The sequence below is a fragment of the Lichenostomus cassidix genome, chromosome 4 (assembly GCF_008360975.1).
Source record: "Lichenostomus cassidix isolate B80296 chromosome 4, HeHo_3.0, whole genome shotgun sequence".
Classification (NCBI taxonomy): Eukaryota; Metazoa; Chordata; class Aves; order Passeriformes; family Meliphagidae; genus Lichenostomus; species Lichenostomus cassidix.
In genome coordinates, this window is record NC_139484.1 from 38531353 (window position 1) to 38558490 (window position 27138).

Here is a 27138-nt window from a genome sequence, read left to right on the forward strand (position 1 = left end):
GGGAATGCACTTTTAAAAGAGATTATATAGTATTAAAGTGTGTATCTGCAACATGAATGCATAGATACTAAAAAACTAGGATGGAAAAACATGAGCACTTTTTGCGTATAGTGGGTGTTACCACTTTCCTAGTCCAAATCTCAGGCCAAAGATGCATGTGCCCCTTTGGGTTTGAATTTTGTTTTTCTCTGGAGAAACTAATGGCCAGATTGGCCTCTGAGTCAGATTGTGGTCCACATGGGACTGGTTTTGTGAATGCAAAGGGAAGAAATATAAAAGGAAACTAATGTGGCAAAGTAAACAGTTCCAAAAATAAATATAATAGATTAAAAAAAATTCTTTATTTCTCATGCTGTAAGTGGCACAGTGTTTCTGATGTAAATCAGCAGATTATTTCCGTATGCACGGGTACCTGAGCCTGCCCTCTAATCACTTGTGTGCTTGGCCCCCTGGTAAGAACAGAAAAACTGCTGCAGTACAGGTTGAAACACAACTGGCACTCCAAGCCTGCTTGCTTCAGTTTTCATGAATAAAAGTTAGCAGTGGAGTTTATTACATGTCATAAAACCCGTGGAGTTTACCCTTATTTTACAGACCTGAGCACTGAGGCAATGGAAGACAATTTGCTTGTAGGACCACAAGAACTTAAGAGTAGGACCTGACTCCTCCTTAGGCTGTATGGAGGATGGTTCATGTTCTTTATAGGCTTATTTTTGGCTTGCCCTTCATTTGGTGCATTTATTTGTCTTATAGTTTTCTGGAAGAATTCACATATACTTCTGTGTAAAATGAAAGTAATGTGTCAAGCTGTGGTTTCGAGTTGCCTCATATATGGTCATGCTTCAAAGGGGAAGACATTTTCGCTCTATTCCTTTTGTTTGAAAATCATCACCACTGTTGCTTCCTAGTTCCACTATGACAAATTTCTTTGCAAAACTTTCCTGGGTAAATATGAAGGAACAAGGCACTGACCAACCATGTTTTTAATGTTTTTCGGTGACAGTCTCAGCTGCTCACACATTTTAATACTATCAATTGCTTGCTGCTGCCATTATTGAAAACAGTGATTGTTCTAAAGTGTACATGGTGGCACAGGCACAGTCTTAAATTAAATAGTCTCAGAAACATTCCCATGATGGTGTACAGTGTGCCTTGTGAATGTAGATTTGCTACTTTTTTCCTTAGTTGCATCTTACCCTTTAAAGCTATGCATCAAAGACGAAGAAGTCATTGAGGAGAAATGTTTTATATCTAGACACTGATGCTCATGTCCTTTAACTGAGGTAATACAAGTCTGTGTTTTGGTCTTACAGAATGGTTATTAGGTAGTTGACTTCACAGATTTGTATACATCACAGTTAAAATTAGTAGAAAATTATCTAAGTCCATTGTCTCAAGAGTATAAAAATACACATTAGCAGCAGTATGAACATATTTTACCAAATCCTATAGTCTGATAAAGACCTTATATGACTTGTGTTAACCTTTCTGGATCACAAGCTTACTTCTACATGTATTGTTGCTATTTAAGAGAATTTTGATGTTTTCTCAGAGGTCAGATAGTTATCAAGAAAAATAAATATTTGAAAAACTGACAATATTTGAAGTTGTACCATGCTTACCTGTAAGGGAGGATTGATGATGACATAGAACAGCATGTTCCACCAATGAACCTGTCCAAGTTACCTTTTCAAAAGAAGACTAAATAATGATAATTCTGGCATTTTTCTGTTACATCTTGTGAACACAGGCTAAGAGGTGTTCCAGTCTATGTGCATATTATTATGACCTAATGTGGTTTTACCCTTTTAACGCTGGAGTAGTTAATGTTAACCTGGTTTCAGAAAGTGTGAGCTGAGCTGTGCTGGGTTGAAAGAGCCTGGGTGGAGGTGGCTGAGCTCCTGGTTGAATGGTTGTCCCCTGGAGCAGGAGGAAGGTTGTGTGCAGTGCTCAGCCTATTCATGTCTGCACTCTGCATCTGTCGAGAAGGCTAGGGGTGGAGGATGCAGCTTACCAGACAGGATTATTATTCCAAAGGAGGAAAACATCTTTGGAGAATTCCCAGTCAGGTGATGTTTTCATTGTATGTTTAGCAAGTTCTCAGATGACGACTGAAATGAAAAAGGCATTTAGTGTGTAAAACATTTAGACTCCAAAGTCTCCTGTGCTCTGTGAGATTAAGGGCAGTTTACTTGAAACAAGAGACTGTGTCATCCATCACCTTTCCTCTGATTTCAGTTGTGCAGTACTCTTGGATCAACTTGGAAAAGTAAGGTTGGGGAAGTAATATTTTGTTTTTTTTAAAGCTGTCTTTAGAAGGGGAATCATTTGCCCATGGCAATGGGCAAGCTGTGAATCACAAACTGCATCTTTGCATGTTGCTTTGGTCCATGGGTCATAGTTCAGAAAGCACTGAAATGAATGCATTGTCCTCCAGAAAACAAAACATTGAATTTTGGTGCTACGAGATGTCCTTTCTCTTTCTTTTGCTGTCAGCTCATCATTAACAATTTGTGGTACATGCCTGAGATGGTAGGCTTTGATTTCCCCATAAGAATGGCTAGATTATTTTGTGGCTCTTCCAGCTTAACTTTGGTAGACTACTCTAACTCAGTCAGTTTGATTTAAATCCTTATTATTGTTTCCATTTTTTAAGTGTCATTTTTAGCAGCTTTCTCATTTCCCACATGCACATCTTATTTTGAAGTGGTGTATGAACCATTTGTCTGACTGGAGAGCTTTTAATGTTTAGCATTACTGAAATACTTAATGTAATACTTTTTTTTCCTTGAAAACACATGATACCTAGTGATCCTGTTTAGCTGTTATTTCTTGTTTTATACTTTGCCTAGAGGGGCTTTGTGCTCTGCACAATGAGCTCCCAGAGCTACAGTTCCTTACAGCTATTGCACAAGGAGTGGGTGTGTTCAGGATGGAGATTAAAGCTTGCTCAGTTGGTGTGGGGTTAACAAATGCAGTGGGCAGGAGGAAAAGTCATATTGTTCTGGTACTGATGCCAAGCAATTATACTGAATGGCTTTACTGACTTACTTCACCAGATTTGAGGACCAGATAATTGAATCTGCTGACATCCACGTGAATTGTAATGATGCAGCTCAGTCCCCATGATTTTACTGAAACCAAAAGATTTCCTCCTGAGGTGAGGAATCGAGGTGTTTGGCTAGATGATCTGGTAAAGCAGAAGTCTGGAGGTGAGGCTCTATGCTAACTGAAATTGATATTGCACAGATATGTGAGTATTGGAGTGTCAGTGTAGGATGCTGTGTCCTTCCTAAGCAATACAGACATTTTAGTTAAGCTGTCTAGTGTGAAGGTAGGCTGGTGCCTGTGAGGTCTGTGTCACGGCAGCAAGGGTGCTCACAGTAATATGTCTTCAAAAGCTGACCTAGTCTGAACAGTGATGGTAGAGTGACCTTGCAATTGTGCATCTGCTCTAACTTTGATACAGGGGTCATTTTATACACTGTTTTCTTTGTAAATCAGGTTGCCTGTGCCTTCTGCAGAGTCTACATTTTTCTGTTTCAAAATACTTTGTGCAAACATCATTTTTTGCCTTAGATTGCAGAAATACATGAAATACAGGGTTATATTGGATTTGAAAAGAAACGAAGCTAGTCTTTGTAATTCACCAGCCTATTCTTTTTAGAGTATTATGTCACCAAGAAAATGTTTTACTTATTCATGTAGCATTCGAGTAAGTATGTAAACATTTACAGGCAAAACTAATAACTTTACAGATACCTGCTCCACTGTTTTGCTGTTCTGTTTCTTCCTCCAAATTGTTACTGTGCATTACAGTTGGGGTGTGATATGTAAGATGTGTGAAAACCCCTTACATTGCAAGTAAGATAGGTGGGGTTTTTTATCACAGTGATTATACTTTCTATAGTGTTTTGCCACAGGACAACTTTCTCCCAATGGCAGGGCACTGAACAGCTTGCATCTGTGGGAAAGTGGTAGCAAAATTGATGGAACAGTCTGTTCCTGCCGATGCTCATTTCAATGCCCCAGAATATGGCTTTCCGTGTCTCTGCTGCCAAAGCATACCCTAAATTGATGGGACAAAAGGAACAACCTGGATCTTCCATGTGTTAAAGTGAGGAAATGAAATCTTAAATCTCATTTGGGCTTGGAATTAAGTGGATTGGCAATGCCTGTGGAGTTCAAATGGGTAAAAAGATGAGTCTCTTACTCCTCCCTATCGTGCAGCTCTCTGAAAGGGGTTGGAAGTATTTAGTGGAGGGTGGAGGCAAAGAGGAGAGCTTTTCTTGCAATAGCCAAAACTGAGTTGAAAAGGAAGACATGAAAATCTAATGAAAAAACATGTTGAATTTAAAATGTATCTCAGGAAATATTTAAGAGAAAAAAATGCTGTGTCGTCTGCAAGGGGAAAATATCTCTGGTATTACTTCAAGCTCTCCATGCGATCTGCTGAAATGCTGAACTCTCTGGGGCAGCCCTAATTTATCATCTCATTCTTTTGCAAAGGTTCACAAAATTTCCAATAAGCTACCAGGAATCATATTGCAGGTATGCAGTTTTTTCTTCTGCTTTCCATTTTTTTCCGCAGCAATGGGACCTCCCTCTGCTCCCATTCAAGCTGGAGAGAAGCCTCCCATTGGTGTGGACAATTTAGGATCTGGCACTTTTTATAAAAAAGTTTCTTTTAAATAAGTGTCGGCAAGGAAATTGCAACATTACTTACAAACATCCTCTCCTACTCACCTTAATGGGAAAATGCCAAGAAATAGTAGGGTCAGGAATGTGTACAGAACAGGGTTTTGAGACATTTATATGTGCTCATTGAGCATAAAGTGTGTTTGTGTACAGCATGTGTATAAAAAGCCACAGCTTAATTAGTTTCTTTAATTGATGTAAGGTAAGTTTATAAAGATGCTGTCTTCCATTCATGAGCGAAGCTGGAGCTGTTCTTGCTCCCTCAGTCCCACTGAGGTCACAAGTAAGTGAGCAAATGTCTGTTGCAGCAAAGTGGAATGGCCACTTTCCTTCCTGGCTTTACTGGAATGCTTGTGGTTTTTCCTACTGGCCATGAGCTATTGCTCCATTCTTCAGTCCTGTAACAAGAAGACCGAAGTACACAGCTTTGCAGCTGGTTGCTGGCCTTTGACTTGTCTGACTTAGGTGAAGACATCAGCACAGTTTTGATTTCAGTCATGTGCGAGGGGTGTTCAGTCATAGCAAGAGCAAGAGCCCTTCCCAAGGAAGGCTGTTCAGAAGTATACACTTGGATTTACTCATGTGATGTGTCATTGGTATAAATTGTTTTTGCATAAGCAAATGCAAAACCGTAACATAAAAGTTCCTTTTATTTTTTCTGATTGTAGAATTGTAGGACATTATTTTAGAAAAATATTTTAAGAAATAAAAATAAAATGATCTAGAATTTTATTTTTTGTAGCTAGAGAATAAGGTTAATATGTCCCACAAACCATATGATATTTAAAAATACCAGTGTAACTTAAATTCCAGCCTTGCCCCCAGTATTTCTCCAGAGAAAAGCCAAATACACCATCTTTGACTTCTTTTGCTTATCAGTGAACTAATAAGACATTTCTGTTGTAGCACTGGTCTTGGACATACCTTACTCTGTGTCTTGCTAATAGAGCAGGTTTGTTCCGTCGGGGGTTAAGAATATTTAATCCTTTAACGCTGACATATACAACACACAGCCATGTCAGCTACAGCTGTTTCCAAACATCAGTAACAAAATTATAGATGGTTTTGAAGCTTCTGTGTTGGAAATGAATACATTTGAGGATTCAACTTGCTGACAGTGTTTATGTAATTTAATCTTGCCATCTGGAAGAAAGTAAACATTTTTTTTTAAATTGAAGTTAAGGTAGCAAGCCCCTTGTGGTTTCTGGCTGTTGCAAATAAGTTAAGTTGTAACAAGTTGATGAAAATCTTCAGTAGGGCAGGATCATGGTTATATTTAAAAGATTGTTATGGAAGTGCATTGATGCATAAAATTGTTTCAGAATATCTGCTTTATTAACTTCCCTGCTTATTCAATAGTTAGATGCCTTTCTTCTGCTCAGACAAAGACAGCATGTTTTTCAGTGAAATGTGATAAAACATGAGAAGCATATGCATGCAGAATGCATAGGTGTAACTAAAGAACTTACGTGGTTGCTTTTCTTCTCATATTTTTCTGTTGGTTTTTTTTTTCATTCTGTATTATGTTTTGCTTTTCAAATATCTACTCTTTTTTCTTTATTTGTGTGCTTTATTATTTGCTCTTAATTATTTGAATATATTGTCACAGTTTTTGCCTGGTTTTCTAAACAAACAGAGAAACAGTTTACACAGTCATGCCATGTGTGTATCAGTCCCACTGTGATAATTTTGAATCTGTCAGCCAATTTCAAATAAACTGAGAGTAAGAGGAAGATTCCAAAGGCATTGGATTTCCATAATGTGCAAGTCCAGGTAGAGAGGAGAAACAGTGCCCTACAGCATGAGCTATATGGAAAGAGAAGGAAAGACTAGAGATATCTTTGCAAACCAGGGTTAATTGTTCATGAGATTGCTTAATTGCTAGCCCATTCCCTTCTGTTTTCTCTTTGAGCAGTCTGATGAGAAGTTTTACATGATGGGGGGAAGGCAACATGCTTTTATACTTTTTGTGGCCTAGAACATTTATATAAATAAGATATTTATGGTGGGAAGCTGATTTTAGATGTGTGTGATTTGAAGGGGTGGACAGCTTCAGCCATTTTACACATGGAGCACATGACAGTTTTGTTTGCTCTTAGGTTTTGAGCCTTTAAGATCATCTTTATATTTTCAAAGGATATTTGCTGCTTTATTATTATTGTTGTTTAATGAAATCTTTATGTTAGGAAGATCTCTGAATTACGCAGCATTTGTTGAAAATTCTGGGATTTTGTGAGAAGATCAACAAGCACCCGAGCCAGTGGTATGGTAGGAGTGCCCTTGGTTCCTAAGGGGAGAAGGGCAGGAAAAAATGAGCAGAGGTATGGACTCGGCAGAAATGGCTTGGTAATAGTAACAAGAGAACGAGAGCTTCAGCATTCTGGAAAGGGTCAGTAGAACCAGAAGAAAGCTGTAGTCTGTTCCTGCTTAACTTTGGTGTCTGGTGGTTTCACCTGGCTCTTTTGACCTCTGTTTTCTGTGTTCTTTGAGGTTATATTCACCCTTCCTTCCTGATGTCTATATCTTCTTGCTTTGCTCTCTTCTAAAAGAGTGGTAAAGCAGTGATTATTTACTTAGACTTGTACAAGCATGCTAGTGTTCTGCTAAAGTTAAAAATACTGTTGCCATATAGTAGCTGGTCATATAATGGGATTTTAAACTGAAATATCTAACTTCATATTCAGTGGAAGCTGCCTGTCAGCATTTTTATAGGTCTGAATAGGCTTTTTAAAAAGATCTAGCTGTAAGCCTTGATAATTGAACTTAAGCTTGTAAGTTACTTATCTACTCATGAAATTTAAACCTGATCCATGTTGTAAAACTCAATGAAGAACTACATGAAAATGAAATAGGATGTTAATGGAGACTTTCTCATTTAGAATTGCTTCTTAGCATTTCTAAATGAGCAATAATTTTAGGAATGTTGATCTGATTTTTATTGTCTTGTATATGAATGACTTTATTAAGTGAGCTATGGGTGTCCAAATCATGCCACATTCCAACTTTGTCAGTGTGATCTAGGCATTTTACTGGAAATAAATACACAGACTGGTGAGTTTGTAAACATTTATAGCTGTGCCCTGTGTTAAATAAGGACTATGCTTTATTTTCATGCAATAAAACTTAATTAGTTGTAAGTCAGATTTTGCTTTAGTTGTAATTAGTTTAGCATATAATTATTTTGTCTAATAGCAATCTGAAATCTGCAAGCATTTTGATCTTATTCCAAGTTAAAAAAAAGAAACCCTCTTAGAAGTATTCAATGAGTAGCTGTAATAGAATCTTATTAGTCAACCATATTACAGACTATGTAAATCTTTAAGTGACTGAAGCAGTGTTTTCACTGATGCTTGTTATACATTGCATTAAGAAGGTATATCAAAACTGTTTTATATTTGACTTGGAACTTCTGTATGGTTTTGAAAAAAATCAGTGATCTGTGTTTCCTTCGTGAACATAGTATTTGCTGGTTTGGTTTTTAGTGTCTTTTAATTTTTATTTTAAAATTATTTTAAAGGTCTACCTTTTGTAAGATGTAACTGGGAATTGTTTGTGTATAAATAGTAATACTTCAGTTTTAACCAATGTATATATAGTAAATCTCATAATTTACACACAAATATTACTGCCTATTAAAGGGTGTTATAATGATTCATGAGTATTTTTTTAACAATATCTGATCTTCTATATTTTGGATGTGGCTGGCTGCCATTTCTAAAGAAGTTACTCTGACAAGGAATCTTCTGTCAGCTCTTCCTGTGGATTTTCTTATGGGAACAGCATTAAAGCAATAGATAAATGCAGAGTCTGGCATGTTATTAGCTGCAGTGGAGTAATGGGGAGCAGAGCTTCTGTTCTCACTTTCAGTCTAACCAGCTTGTATTTTGCTAGCAGTGGTTTACAATCGTGCTTGCTAGTAATGTTCTAAATTAAATTTCACCTATATTATTAATTTTAAGGTTGTTATAGGTTTCCTCCATAAAAGGGCTCACCTTGTTCTCTGCTCATCGTTTCATCAGCCTGCAGGTCAGGAAATGATGACTAATCAGAGCATGGAGGCACTTTTTAAGGAATTGAACAGTCAACAGCCTTTTACTTGATGGATATTTGTCTTTTTAAAACTCTGTGGTCTGATTGAGAGAGATAAATGACTTCACAACCAGAAAAGAGATACTCAAACATTTACATTTAAAAAGGAATATGTACTTTAGCCTAGGACGAAATTGCCTCATCTTTAATGAATAGGATTTTCAGTTCCTTCTCTGCTTTTGCAATTACCTGCCCTATAAAACTCAAAAAATGTAGATATTTCTGTTAAATTTAGCAGGCATATCATGTGAGTTAACTTGTCACTTTCCCTTCTAGGGTTTCCATTTTACAACAATGATTAGGGTACAGTTCTTAGTTCTGTTTCTTTTTTTTTTTTTTTTCAGAGCAATCATACTGATGTTATCTTACATATTTTTGAAGTCTCTTGTAAGAACAAGTATGTATTTGTTGTAGTATTATTACATGCATAATTGTGTGTGTATAAATACTGAAGTATACAGGTATCATATGTAATTATATACTCTATGTAAGTGTGCACATAAATATGTGCATGTGAATGTGTGCATAATGCAGAATTAAAAGCTTAAAACAGAGAACACAGTTGGGTAGCAACTTGAAAATGTTTTATTTGCACATGCCCACATGCTAAAAAGCATTATACTGAGGCCTCAGTGAAAGGCTATTGTAAGCTTCAATAACAATAAGTTAATCTCTAGACTAACAGTATGGAGAATACATCTTTTCATGGTGATTTCTTTTTTTTTTTTCCCGAATGAAACTAACCTAAAAATATTTGAATTATCAAAACAAAAGGGAAAATTATCTTCCTGATAATTAAGTGGTATATATGTATTTCTTTTTTACTTCTAGTCTACTTTAAACCTTGTCTTAAAACAGCACTCTTTAGGCATCGATGGGTTGAAGTTCATTTGCAACCCAAATGTAATAATAAAAACAACTCAAATATATTCCCATTATCACTCAAGATGCTGTAGTTGAAGATGGATGTAGAAATGGCACAAAATATCCAGCTGCTCTACATCAAAAACTAGTCCAAGTGCAAATAAATACTTGGAAATGTTTTGTCTTTAAATTGAAAGGAGTCCTAAAATAAAAAGTGATTCAATTCAGTGTGACAAATGAAGTATGAATTCCATTTTGCAATAAGTAATAGGGAGGGTTTTATTTTTGTTCCTTTAACTTGTTTCACCCAGACCTATGAATATTGTATTTAGTACTAAACAGCTTCAGAAGATGAAAGTTGCCAATTGCTGGAGCCTGTGCACATTTTCTAGGCTGCAGCCACTGAGCTGACAAGGAAAGCAGAGAGATGTGAACGTCTAGAATAATAGAGAGCATTCACATCTCATAAAGCTGAATTTCAGCTGTGTACTTAAAATAAGAAAAGGGAAAATATGAGGGGAAGTATTTCTTCCCCAACTGAGACGCAGTCTCAGAGGGTCTTTCAGCCAGTCAGGGCACTTCCTTTAGGGTTCTTATTCACGGCAGATACAAAAAAAACCAAAAATAAAAACAAAACCAAAAAAGCCAAACAAGCAAAACAAACAAAAAACCCCCTAAACAAACAACACCCACCAAAACCCAAAAAATCCTACTTTTTACTTTGCTAAACACTGACAAACTCTACTGATCCTTATATTTTATGCAGTTACAAGGTAAAGCATCCTGCACAGACAATAAATTACTGAATACCTACCTCAAAGAATCAGAATATAACTACTTTTGTTTTCATTGGTGTTGGGGTAGCTATGAGCAGCATCGTAGGAGATAAAACGGCTGTTTAACTGGATGTAGTGTAGTAGCGACCAAGAGCAAAATAATGGGAAAAATGCATAATTTTTTAAACAGGTTTTCTGGAGTGGAGATCTAGTGGATTTATTTCCTCTTGTCCTGTCTTTTGAGGATCCTGGCCTATAATTAATTATTGAGCAAGAAGTATCAGGTTGATTTAAGTGGGGGTCCCTGTTGTGTAAGAAAAGTAAACATTTGCTACTTGGTGACTTGTTCAGGTGTATGGGTTAGGTTTGGGACATTACTTGCATTCTTGTTGTTCCTTCAGCGTACAATAAGTTGAAAACATTTCAAGGTCCGTTAAAACTTGCATGAGATTGAGAGTATAGGAATGTGTTAAATTTTGAGGACTCGTAGTAGAAAAGTAGGTGAACTTCTGGAGAGCAATGGACAGAAAAGCCAGAGGAGCAGGTTAGGTGACTGGCCAGAGGAAGATGGAGTGGGCACCAGGTGGCACCCTTTTCCCATAGCAAGTTGATGGATGGCAGAGCATCAGATGGTCCTGATAGGCTTCCAAAAGCTTTATTGACATTAACACTCTCTCCTCACAGTAGCTTCTCACTTACCCTTTCTTTGGTTTTGGAGTTGTTGGCTTTGGGTCAGCAATTTGGGAGGCAGCAGATGCTGTGATAGACACAGAGCTGCCAGGGTGCTGGATGGCTTGTTGGTCAGGAGTGACATGTGTGGCCACTGGCTGCTTCCCCAGAGCTGCCAGAGGGGAGAATCAAACAGGACAGCAAATGTCTTCTCACTTAGCCTTCTACACATTCCCCATCGGATGCAGACAAGAGCAAAAGGATTGGGAGAAAGGAAGAGTCAGGAATTTATCAAAAAGGGATAAAGAACTGAAAATCAGTTCTGTGGAAGGGAAGTGACATGCAGAAGCAAATAGATAAGGAGACTATATAATAAATTTGAGGCAAAGAAAATCATGGAAAGAAGAAAAGACAAATGTTCTTTCTGCTCCTACTTAAGGAGTTTCAAGAAAAGTACCTAAAAAAAAATTACAAAGAAAACAAATCGTCAAAAGAGAAGAAAAAAAAGATTGAACTGATTTTCTCTTGAATTCTTTTATGGGCAGTTTCTGGAGAGCCTACTTTAGGCTGTAGTGTGGGAAGACAGAAGAGACAGTTGAATGAAACAAAGTATTGGATAGCTGGTTATATTGATGTTTTTTCTTTTGCCCAGCCTGGCTTAAACCCCTGGTTGTTCATGATTATAGGGCAGTAGCTTTTCCATCTGATAGCCAAGTTTGTGCTCTTTAGATTTGCATCTCTCCAATTTGAATGGCACAGTTGCTTTTGACACTTTTCCAGAGGGACTGTAAACCTTGAAGCTGCCAAGACAAAATGCGCTCTGAACCTATAGTTAAAAACATCTTGTTTCCAGGTAGTACGCCTTGCTGAATCCTGAAGCATGTAATATGAATTGCTTTGGAAAGCATTTTGTATCCTTAAGATAGAAAAGCATATTTCAGCATCTGATAACTATAAAGAAGCTTCCAAGGCTGCTGACCCAGATGCTTTAAAACAGGCTTGAATTTAGTTAGATTTTATTTCAGGCTGCTTTTACTGACCTTCGCTCCCCCTCTCCCCTTACATATTCCCTCGGTGGTCTTTCAAAAGCCAGGTGTCTGGGATTGTCTCCAGCCTACTCTGAAAGCACCCCAGGCCTTGGATAATACATGAGGGCTGGCTTTTATTTAAGTCCATCCATTTACATAATGCCTGCTCAGTCAAACCCACTTGGAATGTACAGCCAAGGTGAACCAAAACCTCAGCAGGTCAGTAGTGCATGGGCTTGGATTTTACTGAATTTGAGTTAATGATGCACCTTCTTGCAATGATAACTGAAGAATATTGCAAGGGTGTTTTGGTTCACCAAGGGACGCTTTAGAGATCTTTGGTCTTTGCGAAAAAAAAAACTGAAGATAGAACAGTATTTGTAAAAGTGTGTTCCTACTTGAAGGGTATGAGTGTAGATTTAATATCAGGATGAAAATTTCATTGTGTATATGTGGTATGACAGTACATTGCTAGAATTATAAATACTTTCCGCAGCACATAGAACAGACTTGCCTGGATTGCATCAATGTTGTTCTGTTATGCCAAGTTCTCACTCTGAAAGCATTGACACTCAATGAAAACACTGAGTTTCATTTTCTAAATGTAGTTCAAAACTACTGATAGCAAAATCCAAAAAATAAATTTCCTGTTATTTTTGTCAAGCATATCAAACTCTGGATTTTTTTGTTTGTGTGTTAGGTTGGTTTGGCCTTTTCTGATAACTCCAATTTCCAACTTTTACAACTTGGCATTGTTTTTTACTAGAGTCCTTCTCAATATTGTTGAAAGTGGGTCACAGGATGTGGCTCACTTAGGAGTGAAAGGAGCCACTACAAAAATAGTGAACCCTGCTTTGACTGTGTGTTGAAAATATTCACACAGCTGAATTTGCTGACAGAAGGTATTGTTAGTGATTATTTTGGCAAGAGGCGGTATACGAGCTCTCCTGCCTGATAGCACTTGAGCAGTGAGTAAACAAAGTACAGACCATTATGAAAATAAAGATGATCAGGTAAAAGAGACAGATTTTAGAATACCTTTTTTATCACAAGTTCCTTTGAATAATGTAGCTTAGTATGAATGTATTAGAAGAGCATTATTTTTCCAGTATTCCTCTCTGCTACTTTTTGGATTTTTTTGCATGAGAACACATTGTTTGAATGATCAGTTGACTTTAGAACTTAGATGTATAATATTCTTGGTATTTACATAGGATATCACTGCTTGATTTCTCTAATGAGCAAATGTTCCCTGGACTTTATGTAATTCACATCTTTAAATATTTGTTTAGACTGGAGTCCTGTATTAATAAGCTGTTGATATGAGATTATTCTTGGTCTTAGTAGGCAATGGTATTGTGTGTAGTCATTCAGTGACTTAAAAAATTATGGTAATTGCATTTTGTTACCATTTCTAAATTCTCCTGTTGATAAAGGTCATATGACTTGCAGTTTTTAATCTTCTAGATATTTCAATCATGTGCACGCAAAAATCACAGTTTTCTGTTGCTGTTTTTTGACCCTGAGTTATCTTTTTCACCTTGTAAGTTACGGGCTCTTTCCATGAAATTCAGAAAATTTTGCTATGTTTTCTTTAGAATTCCAAGATATTTTTGTGCCCAGCACGTATGAATTAAGCAGAGATTCATTAGGAATAGCTTAAGAACACTCTATTTTGTTCTACAGATTATTTATCCACATTTTATTGTAAAATCTGAGATATGTAACCAGTGGAGTTATACTCAAAGTTTTCAAAAAGAAGGGAGCATAGAAATTATTAGATGTAACAGCTAATCGGGTCTAATATGGGGAAGATAATTGAATCAAATTGGTGCCAGATTGGGTCTTGTTCCTCTATTACAGTAATTGATTGGTCTAAGAAAAAATTAAAATTTTAAGACAGATTATGAAAAGAGATGAATGTTTCTAAATACAGAAGTGTGAAGTTGAAATATTAAAAGCAATACTTAAAAGGTTGCATAATAGTGACAAGGAAATAACAGAAATAAAAATAAAAAGTTTTGGATTGGAATAAAAATTCAGTGTCTACTGTGAAATAGAAATATTTATTAGGTGGAATTGTTACGATAGGACATCTTGCTGCTCACTAATTTATGGTTCACCATGGTGTAGACTGGAAAGCATAGAGGATATTGGAGTGGTATTCTGTAGATTTGGTTTTTTTCTTGTTTAGCTGCACCAAAGATATCTCAAAGTATTATGTCAAAGATAAATACTAAAGAAATTTCTGTGCTCTTTCCTCGATTTTAAAGTTACTGAAAGGGAAAGCCCTTCAAGAAGGAGCTGCCTTTTCTCTAAAATGTCCTGTCAGTACCAAAAATGTCAGAATGACAAAGTAAACGTTTAGGATCTTAATGTTTTCATTACAGTTAGCAAGCAAGGAGCAAGCAGCGATCTTTTTAAGAGGAAGTGTTGAATTTATCGTGCAGGTCAAGATTTGATGGTAATGGACCTCTTGTGTCCAAGGCAGGAGGGATGCTTTGCCTTTCAAAGCTCACCACCTGGCCCACAGTTCAGTGCTGGTTGTATCACACTACTTTCAGTAGTCAGGGGCCCAGCGTGTCCAAATAATTCCCCTTTGCCAGTGGCTTCTGTAAAGAGTTGTCTAGAGCGGTTGGCATGGACGGTGGTGGAAGGTTTCCAGTACGTGATGGTCATGGCTTTACACCAGCTTTGGCCAGCATCTTCTGCACACATGGTCTATGAAGTTTTCCATTATCTTCTGTTAACACTGAGGTCCTTTCTTCACTGCCACCTGCCAATCACAATGTCACCATCTGTCATGAGAATTAGTATATGACTGTCAGTGTTTTATATAATAGTGACACTTTACTCTTCTATCATTCCCAGTCAATGCTGGTTGAAGCTTACCTGACTCATCTTGGTTTGCAAACCTTCTCTGAAAAAAAACCCAGTTACAAGTAGCTGATAGTGTGTTAACAGAAGGTGAGTACTGAGAGCATGGTCAGTGCCATTTCAGAAAACTGAGATAGTAACTGACAAAAATAAAAAAAATAGTTTTAATACTCTTGGAAATTTATTTGTGCAATGGTATTTTGCTGCTGCTGAAATATATCACAGTTCTGGTTTCAAAATGAACTTTGAAGAGATGCACTTTTTTTGTTGTATTTCACTAATGTGTAAGTTAAAAGGAAGAAATTCTGAGTTCAACTAGTTGAAAATAACTGCTGTAGAGTGTTTGAGAGATGATTAAGCTTGTGAAGATTAGCCTGAGGAAAAGGACTTGGCCAAAATTTGGTCATTTTAAATATATTGAACAGAGAGGAAAAGATAAACCATTTTGGCTAAAGGTTAAAAGGAAGGAAATGCTAGGAATAAATGGGTCATAGATGTTTGAGGAGAAGGGGAGCTTTTTGTTGTTCATCTGGCGCAGAGTCCTAGATACCTTTAGTCTGATTTCATGAAGTGGAAAAGTCTTCAGTAAGAACCTCAAGAGAAAGATAGTTACGACTCAAAAAAATACATCTGTTTGACCAAATATTTTGTGGTTTGAGTTTAGCTAAAAGAATCATATTTAACAGAAATCAGATTTGCTCTCTAAATATTTGGAACTTGACAGAAATACCTTAAAGTTCAGGAACTAATTTCTTTTGTTTATTATTGCTTGATTGTGTGGCATGTAAAGTTTAAGAGATGATGGTTTTTTTTGTTGTTTTTATAAATAATGTAATATAAATAATAAGGGAAGGGGCTATTAAAGTATTCTATTTTCTGGGGTTTTTTTCTTCTGTGTGTGGGATTTTTCGGGGTTTGTTTTCTGTCTTTTTCTTTTTAGACATTAGCACTAATACTGGAAATCATGAAACAGTTTTAAGTGTGAGTACTGTAGAGCAGGATCCCTAATTTAACCACTTGAAAGGACATAAATACATTATAAGCAGGAAGCTTATATATAGAACTGACAACAGCCAATTAGGACTGCAGTACAAAAATGATCTGTTTTAAAGGGCTGAAATGCACACAGATAAAGTATACAAATTAAGGCATTTTTAAGTGGTTGTGTTTCAATCTGTAAAACAAATTTTATTTCCAATGTAGGAATTCTTGTTAAAAGGTAGATTTTGTGATGTATTTGATTTAAATTAATAACATTCAAAATGGTCTGTATTGACTACTTATCTGTCAAAAAAAAAAAAAGCTTTAAATAAAATTTATTGTAGCGCGTTGCAGTTTTGGTGATATAAAAATTGCTTAGCAGACTGTGTAACAATACTTGATTCTTCCTTTGTGCTGCACAAAACTCAGTAATTACAAGGGTTTTTTTATATATATATTAATAAGGCATGAAAACTTCCTCCCCCCACCCTTTTTTTTAATGTATGAGTCATCCTGTCAGTTTTGACATTTTCTTTAGCCTGGTTATGGAGGAGATTTGTGTTGTATTTTGGATAAGACAAGAAGGTCCTAGAGATACCTGGGAACTGAAAAAATGCCCACCTGTGTCAAGAGCAGACTCAACAATGTGGCAGTGGAAGAAAATTGAGCTTACATTACTCTGAGAATAAGTATTTTGCGATGAAGAAAACATGGAACTTTCTAATAGAGAAATCCTAGTAGCAGCCAAGCTGAGGGAGGTTGGGCTGTTCCTGTTTTTCTTGGCTGGTGTTGATGCTGTGTAGCAAGTACCGAGGAAGGGGTGAAGCTGGAAGTCGTGGGTCCCAAGTAGGACCTTGAATTCATCTGGTTTTTCATGGATGGAATATAAGAAATAGATATTTAAAGGCAGAGTGTGTGAGGCTGCCACAGAAAAAAAAAATCATCACAATGACAATGGACTGCAAATTTTAAATATTGGTGTAACAGTGATGGAATATTGCAAGAGAGTGGAAAACTGCCTTCAAGAAGACTTTCAAAATTCAAAATTGGGTAGCTATGTTCTGTTGAAATAATTTGGTTATTTTCTGTGTCTTGTTTTGCATGGGCTAAGTTCAGGGGTAGTAATGATCTGAGATTAAAAGCTGAATCTGCTGCATGACTCACATGGCAAAAAATAGCTGGATTTTTCTCTCTGCTGCACAAGTCTGGGTCTTATTTTACTATAAGTTAAAATATTTTTTTTCAGATGTAGTGAAAGTGCATGGATATCAACCCCTTTACAGCTGAAAAGACTTTAACAACTAGTAAGAGGGATGTACTTGATATTCCCTGTTTCAGCCTTTGGTCCTTTAGAATGTCACCCATGCCTTGACAACAGAGATCAGCTATTAAACAAGATTTGTGCAGGAGCAGGTGGGAGGATGCAGGAAGTGACCAGATAAAATATCAAATGAGTGAAAAAATAATGTGTGGTCCGTGGTTTGGAATAGAAAGTGTTGAGTGATATAACGCTTTTCACTGTTTACCCTCACTAGGCAAGTTTTTTAAGGAGCTTTTTGAAGAGACTAAAATTGTTTGTGATAGGTTGTTTAGTGTTTGGGTTTGTTGGTTTGGTTTGGTTTTCTTTTTAGGAGGACTGGGTATGAAATTGTTTCTGTGTGTGCTGTTATCTTTTTTGGGAGGTCAAAGAGGAGCCTTTATCATATTCCTTTAAAGCTGTTTTAGAACAAACTGCCTTATTTTCATTACCTGTATAATTCCTTAGATTATACAAATACCACTATTCATAGTATTTTTTATGCTATTAGAAAACCTTCTGACACAATCTCAGAATTTTCTGTCGGTGTTTAATTTTGGTGTATTTAGCACTGCTATGCATTAAGACACTACTGCTCTGTTTCTATACATAAAATTTCACAATGCTAATGATTACATGTGGTTACAGGTAACTAAGGCAGGCTTGCAGTTAAGACTGTGGAATATCTGGTTATAAGAGCTTTTTATCACTTTCCAGTTCTTAAACACTTCTCTTCACTGCTCTTTTTAATTTTAATTTCTTTTCTTATTGGAAAGCTGTGTTTCTGAATTCACTAACACCTCAATCATGCTTTTGTATCGAGAATTAGTCAATCGTGTGGAATAAAGCAGACTGCTGTGTGGACTTTTTTTTTTTTTTGGTTGTTATCCTTTATGTATTCAGTAAAAGCCTACTTCCGTGTCTTTCATGAAAATGAATACTAAAAGGTTTAAAAATGAAACTAGAGTGCATGCCACAATGATTTGTTTAATCAGTGACAATTGTTTGAATGGTTACTTGAGCCAAGTGGTTGCTTGAGCCAAGTACCATGTTCATATTTACATATGTGTGTGTAAATATGCTTATATGTGTGTAGTCATTTTCAGTTGTTAATAGAAAGTAATAAGGCTTAAATTGATGTTACAGCAGAATAAACAGTACAGCCCACAACCACTTGAGTTTTTGACCAGAAAATGTTTTACATCCTTGAAGTGATCCACTGCAAAAGCTGTATCGTGAACCTGACCAAAGCTACTGAGTCATGCAGGTGGTTCTGACTTTCAGAACATAAGGTCAGAGTTTGAGTGAAGTCTCAGATAGTAAAAATGCTTTCAGTTTTACCGAGACAACAAAGACCTCTTAGCCATTGCTGGATAGTTAATGTTTTCTGAGTGGTCTCCCAAAGACAAAGTGCTTCTTGGCTCCAGTTCCATTATTGCTCTTCCCCATGGCATGACAGCTCTGTACCCTTCGAAAGGAGGAGAGCAATGAAATATGTCACATGCTGTAAGTGTCCAGTTGTCTTCTCTGACCAAGTAAGTGAAAAAAATGGTATGGAAGATCTTAAAGCAAAATCCTTCCCTTTCAGAAAATTTCTTGCTGTTGTTTACTGAATTGATCTGTGAGTGAAACATGCGCTGTGTGTCCAATTTACAGTGCAAGATCAAATTGTCCAGAAGAAAATACTATTTGCCTATGGCAAATGCACAAAAATATTTTGTATGTCTTCCTTTTAAAAAACAGCAATGCTTTCAGTATGTGCTGCTGCAAGAAAATGGGCGATTTCATCAGGAGTTAATAATCTGTCTGAGCTGTAAACCCTAAGATAACTGGAATAATTAGTCTAGCCTAACATGCTGCTACTGTGTAGTTAATGTAGTTAATGTGAGGTAGTCATGTTTCTTTGGTAAGTTGATTTAAAACTAAAATGTGTCAATTAAATGGGGATACCATTGAAAAATTCTGGGTCTGAAATTCCAAATATGTAGATATCAAAGACAGCCAAGAGAATGAACCAGCTGTTCAAAAACATTCTAAGGTGCTTTAAAAGAAAAAATTACAGATAAGAAAAAAAGTCAAGAATAGAATATTGATGGTGTAAATAAACATTTTTTCCAATTTTAAATTGTTTTCATGATGATATAAACACACCCCGAGATGTACTGGGCAGCTTGTTTATTCTGTACTTTCACTGAACTAGTAACAGATGTTAGACCTTTCAGATAGATATGGGTAATGTTAGATTTATATAAAACCAATTCTGTTTTTGTCTTCTGTAAAGCAGGGTACACAATTTCAAGATACTGTATTACTTACATCTAGCACATTCTCAGTTTTGAGGTGCATGGAAAGGAATATTAAATATCAGCCTGTTCAGTGTTTGCTAGTGATTAGGATAAAGTTAAGCATGCTTCACCTGAAATCAATATTAATATTACAAATCAAACAGTTAATTAACATTTAAAGATATTACATTTTCTCTGTAGAATACAGTAAAGATATTGTAATTGTGGACTTTGATTCTTTTCATGCCTGCTGCTGAGTTTATGAAAATTAGCTTTGACCCTGGTTTTTCCATTTATGTAATAGAAATGGTCCCAGTCCTGCTAAAGTGCTCTGATGCTTGTGGAAGATAAATATTTGTGTGTGTTTTTAGTGTTATCTATCCCAATGATATCAAGAATTCCTTCAGAAGAATATAGTTGCAATGACAATTTTTTTTTAATTTTGGTTTCGTGCTTTTTATTTTGCTGCTTTGTATACAAATTTAAGGGTAAAATGGTGTGAGGTATATAGCACAATTCCATAAATTGAATAGGAATTAGTAGTTTGCTATTTTGGATGTAATTTATGTAGTTAAATTTATGTTTAACACCTCAGTCCTTGCAATCAGAAATTTGTCTTACAGTTGTTTCTTATTGGTGCTTTATTTCAGTGACTGGAAATACAAATAGCTTTCCTATTTGATCCCAGTCAGTATTAAACTTCTAAAACAACACACTAAGCTTAAACCGACTTCCGATAACTATATGTATGTTAGATAACTACTTTTAGATTTCTCCTTTTGATGCATTGTGAGAAGAGGTATATTGGGGGAAAAAAAAAATACTCACTGACATGCCCCAGAGAGGAAGAAGAAGCATTTATAGGAAAAAATGATATTACAAATAACAGTGTAAGAGACTAAAAGGTGTTGATATGGGCTGGAAAAACTGCAGCCATGCTTAAACAATTATTTTTATCTGTAAAGGAAAAGGTCTAATTGAAAACCAAAGCACTCAAAAAACCAAACTGAAAAAAACCCCACACTTACCTCTCCCACAATGAAAAATCCAGCAAAAACCAAAACAACCAAGCAAACAAACAAAAACCAAGAAAAACCCCACCAAAACCAAAAAAATCCCCATACTTCACATGATCTCACATGGCCTCCCAGAATCAATTACTGAAAACATAGGTCAGGGTAACTAATGAATAACCTTTCTTTCTATTGCTTAGCTGTAATGTAGAATAACCAGTATCCAAGTTGAGGAAGGGGTTTTGGAATTCTTAGGTAGAAAAATCTAGTAGTTGATATCATAGTAGGTAACTGATTTGTGCTGCTGCTGTGGTATACATTGAGTCTTTAAGCTGTATAGAGCTGTGCGATAAGGAACTGTAGCTGTAAGCTAGAGATGGGAGTAGATCAACTATGAGGTTTTATCTTCGTGGCAGTAAATTATACAGTAGGACTAACAGATAAGACCAAGGTTTGGGTGTTTTCTGGTAGCGGAAGAATAAACAGTGATAAGCTGCAAATCAGAAAATATGATAACCACTAAAAAAAGTCATTTTCATGCTTCTGACAGAACTACTTTATCTGAAGGGTTGTTGGGATTTGTGGATCACTTTGGGTTGCAAGCAAGTGGTTTTGCTCATTTAGTAACTGTTTTTTACATTTTGAGAAACAGTAAAATAAGGACAATCTGCTTGATTCTTTAAAATGCTGACAAAGCTGTCAAATGGGAACAGAAATGAGAAAAGTTAATATTTTTAGCTGCAATGTCTTTTAGTATGATTGAATTTTTGCTAAATGTCCTAGTGTGTTGTATTTTGTGTCAAGAGCTGAAATGGGTTCCTTAGGATAGCTACCAACACAGGGTCTCTTGGCTGGTTTAACTATGTAATTAGGAGAAAAATAATTAAAGAAAATCTGGCATTTTGTATATGTGGTTTCTATAGCACAGAAACTACCTGAACATTCTAAAGGTAATGATAAGATTACTTTTTCCCCTGCTATTTTGTTTTAATTTGCTTCCTTCTTTTAAGTATGTGTAATTGACAAAAATAGAATGTGCCATTTTGCTCGAGAAAATGCACTAAAATTTTAGTTAGGCCCTTATGAAGTTATGGTACTTGTCTTACGTAAATGACGTCAATTCAGACGAGCATTGCACTAATTAATGCTGTGTGGGCTGCATGGCATTTAACAAATAGAATAGCTTTGTTAATGCATCATTAGCAAAAAAAATTCTTGGTTTTCATCCTCCATAACTCAATGTGCAAATGCTTGCAAGCCATGTGTTTGTTGATCTGGACTGCAGGCTTGCTTTTTCAGTCTTGCTAAGTTACAAATACTATTGATTAGATGTACCAGTACCGTGTGTAGTATGATAAATGGCTTGGGCATCAGCATTCAGAAGTATCTCAAATAGGCTAAACTATATTAATGTCTTAACAGCAGTATGTTCTTATGGATCTGTGTGTAGAAAGCGTCCCATGCAGGTAGTTGCAGCAAGTATTTAAAGTAAAGCAGTGTCAGGTGTGCTTCTGAAGGGGTCTGCAGGTGAATGTGCTGCATTACTTGTCTATCCAAACAGCGTAAACGTGGAAAAATCAGCTGCAAATGCAGAGTGGGAAAAAGTAATGTCTTGCCTGCTGTGATGCTCATGAATCAAGAGATAGTTTATGATAATGATTCCTGTGCTGGAGATGAGTGTAGTAAGCCTAGACTTTTGTTTTGAAAGGTAAATAGAAGTTGCTCGAATACTGAGTTGTTTCCTTCTTCATGAGCAGGTGTGTACTGACAGGTTTAATTTTGTGGAAAGAAAAATTTCTCATGTTAGTGCTAAATTTAAGGTATTGTCTGCTAGATGCATGTTGCTTTTTCTTTGCATTTCTAGTCTAGATTAACACTGGAAATATGTTGATATAAAATCTACTTGTGAATAAAGATTTACAGCAGAACTACATGCTACATGGAGGTTCATATAGGAGGAGAAAAATGAGATTTTTCACAGGGGTACCTAAAATATGGAAACATTTTCTGAAGTGGTATTTAATAACACTCTAAAATTTATAATTGGACAAAGCAATCAATCTGCTTTTATACTAGCTTGGAAACTTCCTGTAGAAAGTGACAGAACAAGGCTTGAATTGTTTCTTTTGTAATATGCAAAAATTAAATGATAAATAATTGGAAAATATTTAATATTATATATAAATATTATATATATAAAATATATTTATATAATTATATTTAAATATAAATATATGATAAATAATTCTTATATTAAAAAAAAATAGTATATCTCAGGTTTCCTGGAACCTGTTACCTCGCTGGGTGTTAGTATCAGAAAATTCCAAAATTTCTTATTTCTGCTGTGTGCCTGTTGCTTATTTTCCATGGATAATGAAAGCTGCCATATTCTTCAGGCTACTTGCTCTGGCAGGAGTATAGTGAGCCCAAATGCAGCGTTTGTATGACTTGAAAGATAATTACAGTTATAAATTATTCTCTGATCATATATGAATAATTATTTGGGTTTGGAGGGACCTCCAGAGGTTTCCTCATTCTCCTTGACCAGCTCCTGGCAGGCCTAGTTAGATCGGGTTGCTCAGTGCTGTGTCCTGCTGAGTCTTGAATCCCTGCAGGATGGAGAGCCCATGACCTCTCTGAGCATCCTCTGCAGGTGTTTGCCCATGCCTGTGGTAAAAACTGACTGGTTTTGGATGAACTAGTAAGTAGGAACAGACTGTTTCATCTTCCTGGTGCTGTCCACTGACCCCTTTTCCTCTTTTCCTGAACCTGAGCATAAACCAAAGCTGCTTTCATCCTGCAGCTCTTGCTGGACTGCTTGGTTTTCCTCACAGAGGAGAGCACTTCTTACACTTACATACTTTAAAAATATATGTAGCCTGATTGTAATTTTGTGTTAGTGAGAAAGAGCACATTTCTGGTTGATTCTGCTTCAACAATTGGCTTTCTATTTTCCATAGGAGTCTATTGCAAGGTGAAAGAAAGTCTGTGAGGCATTGGCAACAATCAGGCAACTATTTCTTTAACTTTAGAGGTAAGCTGTCATTAAGTGTTGTTTGGTACCCTACTGGAAGGGAATTGAAAGGAAACTGGAAAAATAACAATGGTGTTTAAGAAACCTGACATTACCATGTATAAAACAGTTTTCATGTTTCTGTGGATATCTATAACCAATAATATTTGTGCTTATCCTTTTACAATGTTACATACATTTTCCCCTTCATCTGTTGGATTGCAGAACTTTCTACTTCCCCCACCTCTAGCTGGCAAATAGATATTTTAAATAGGTATGTTTCTTCCCTCTCTCACTGACAACAGAAAAAGTACTTTACTATTTGTTCAGTTATTTAACCACGATGATAGAGGATTCTATAGGAGAGTATATCTGGGAATCTAGTTTTTGATTGAGGCAAGGTCTATCACACTTTTTGCCAGGAGAGTATTTCCCTGAAGCTTATCACAGTGACAAAACTTTGACTGAAGATGGGTTTTGCTTGCTTTCAAAATATTGGAGTGCCAGCCCCTGTACCCCAGTTTTAGAAATTGGGCACTCTTCAGTTATACAAGGGTGGTAGTAACTCTCTCCTTATTGGGGAAGGTAGGGGTTTACCAAGGGAATGAACTATTGATTCTATTTTTTAACATCTCAATTAATTATATTTGTGTTATTCTGGAAATAAGGGAATATGCTGAAATAGAAATTTTAGTAAGATTTCTTTTCAAAGAAAGAACTGCATAATATGTTACTGGACTATGGAATGCTACAGTTTACTAGGCTAAGGATATACCAAAAGATTATTTGAGTGTTCTCCTTTTCTGAGTTAGCTTTTCCTAGAAATAGCTGTTTTTAAGCTTTTCATTCTGATTTCTGCCAACTAGATTTCTACAATGAGCAGCCCAAAGGAGCATAAACAGGAGCTTCTGTTGTGGAATGCACTTCCGTTTTATTTTAAAGCAATGATTAACCCCTTTTGAAACTTTCTTTTGATGTGACCGGACAAAGAGAGACTCATATAGCCCTTTGGGATTTGCCTGCCGTGAACCTTCTTCAAAAATCACGACCTTGGCTGTCCAAGTGACAAGGCTCTCAAGTTGTTAAAGCAGATTTAAATGAGACGAAAGCAGGATGTCAAATATGCGTTGCTGTAGATGTAGTGTAGCAGCACTTTGTTGTAGTTGAAGCAGTGTGAGTGCATCAACCACACAGGTTGTTGCTGACAGGACAGAAACCAAAACTCTCAGCATGCAACAACACAAGACACACCAACCTCCTCACATCTGAGCATGCAAGCATTTAATACATAAAAATGAATACTGGTTGTGCTTTCTTTTGTCTGAGGTTAGGGATATCGACAAAGTCTTTCTTGGTAACAAGGACATTCTTTGTAATGTAGATAGATATATACCTTTGCCTTTACAGTCATAACAACTTCTTGTCAAATGAACCAAAAAGTCCCAAGCGAGGCTTTCCCATCATGATAGAACAAGAACTCAATAACTTGTTATTCAAAACCCTGTGATAGAATACATTTCTGTCTTCAGAAATTGGGTTCTTTAGGCATTTCCCTGGGAAAAAATGCACTCAAGTGATTTGTTTCAATGTATGCACTGGGTTATAAAGGGAGTTTCAGAGATACTGTACTTATCAGCTGCACATGAACAGTCTGTGGTTTGAAGAGGGAATGTGGGATGGAGAAATCCAACCTTCTGTATCCAATTTTACCCAGGGGAATATGGCATTAAACAATCCTATTGTGTGTTTAAAATTTCATTTTGTCTGTTGGAACACTAGACCATATGGTTTATTTGGAGAAGCTTATGGAGGGTTTGTTCGTCTTGGTTTCCTTATTTTCTACTTTATATATCAGATAATGTAAGGAAATGTGTTGTGTACATCAGAGGTAAACCCTGAAGTTCAGCATGGTGTTAAACTATACCTTATGTCTTAATTATTTTATTGGAAAACAAAAGTTGTGCCTTTTTGATTTAGGCTCCACATTTGAACTAAAGTCAGATTGAGCAGACGTCTAAAAATCAGGTAATTGTGAAATATTTAATCAGAAAAGACAATGGATCTTGTTTCACAAGTACTAGTTGAAGAATTGAACATCCTCGGGAAAGATACTATTATTCTTTTTAATGTGTAAACCAGACTTGGGCTATATTTTCTGACATCAGCCAGTCTTTTTGATTTTTGTGGAACATCCTGGTGGTGGTGTTTTGTTTTTTTTTTTCTTTCCACTGTGTCTTACAGTTATTTACTTGTCTTCTTTTATACATTTGTTTTTATACAATAGTTTACAAATGGAAAATTTTCTTAATATATATATTTAGGATATAGTATAGCTAACCTGTAGAAGTGCTTAAGTTTTGCAAATATATATGCTGTCTGTGTGAGATGGACTAGAAAGCTGTGTAGCACTAGTTATTTATATAGCCTTTAGCATTGCTGTTTATTGCAGTTTATTTAGATCCATATTTTGAGCACGTTGCATTGTTTCTTACTTCTGAGACTTTAGGTGGAACAGCCTCACAAAGAAATGCCCTTTGATGATAACATTGCAAAGTAGGAATGAATGAGCAGAAGAGGAGTATGCCAGGGCTATAATAATGTTTGTAACGTTCATTAAACTGTTTGTTAAGTAATATATTTGGATAGACTAGTGGTTCCCAGCGTCTACATAGCCCATTATGTGTTCTAGTAAATTAAAACTAGGAAACCTTTGTTGGAGTTTTAGTGCTCAAACTGACATCTAATTCCCCCAGACAATAGGTACAAGACTGCAAGCCTCTCTAATTCTTTCCAGTCTTTACATTTATTGATTCTTTTGTAAACGTGTTTCATCCAATCTATTACAAACAGCACTGGTTAGAAGTGTGAAGTTTACCACGCCTGACCTAAGGCACATTAAAAACAGCAGCTATCATGCCATACAGTTGGGCATCCCAGATTTACATCCAAGCAGAAGAAAATCTGGACCTTTAACTGCTCAGCTGGTTTGGCTCCTGCTTTGCTTAGAGGGACTGACGCGTTAATTCTTTGATCTGTCTGGTTTGGAACTGAATTTAGTTCAGCTGTCATTTGTATTCTAGGTTCTAAATGTTTTATTGCTTGAGTTGGCTTATATAAGTAGTTTGTTTTGATTCAAGATTTCATTTTCCCTAGTCTTGAGTAATGTTTTGCATATACAGATGTAAGTTTCTCACTGCAAAGTATGGATTTAATCCTTTTTTTTTTCTTAACATGTCAGGTTGTTTGCATCTCTTGTTATTAAAAAGTTACGAAATAATCCATTCATAATTTCTGAATGGATATAAAGACCAGTAAATTTTAATGAAATGAGCACAATACATTTTTATTATTTTCTTCATCTTATACTGTAAATCATATGTCATAAATAATTGATGGTAAACAAACACATCTTATTTTTCCCACCATATTCATCACCAGTTCCATAGCTTTGAAGTTCAGTAAATAATTTATGATAGTTGTTAGTGTAAGAAAATCTAACTGTACTCCTGATCCTTCTTGCTTTTTGTCCTTGTTGTTCTCAAGCATAA

General features: G+C 36.1%; 1 protein-coding gene across 11 annotated transcripts in view; it reads left to right on the top strand.

The window, feature by feature from the left end:
* Positions 1 to 27138, top strand: part of TENM3 (teneurin transmembrane protein 3) — a 410560-nt gene that overhangs the window by 13949 nt on the left and 369473 nt on the right. For 9 of the 11 annotated variants that reach the window (XM_085058723.1, XM_085058722.1, XM_085058727.1 and 6 more), the window contains exon 2: positions 23538 to 23611. The exons of the other annotated variants lie outside the window; for them this stretch is intronic. The gene's annotated coding sequence lies outside the window, so the exon portion shown is untranslated. The remainder of the gene's footprint in view (positions 1 to 23537; positions 23612 to 27138) is intronic. 11 annotated transcript variants of the gene reach the window in all.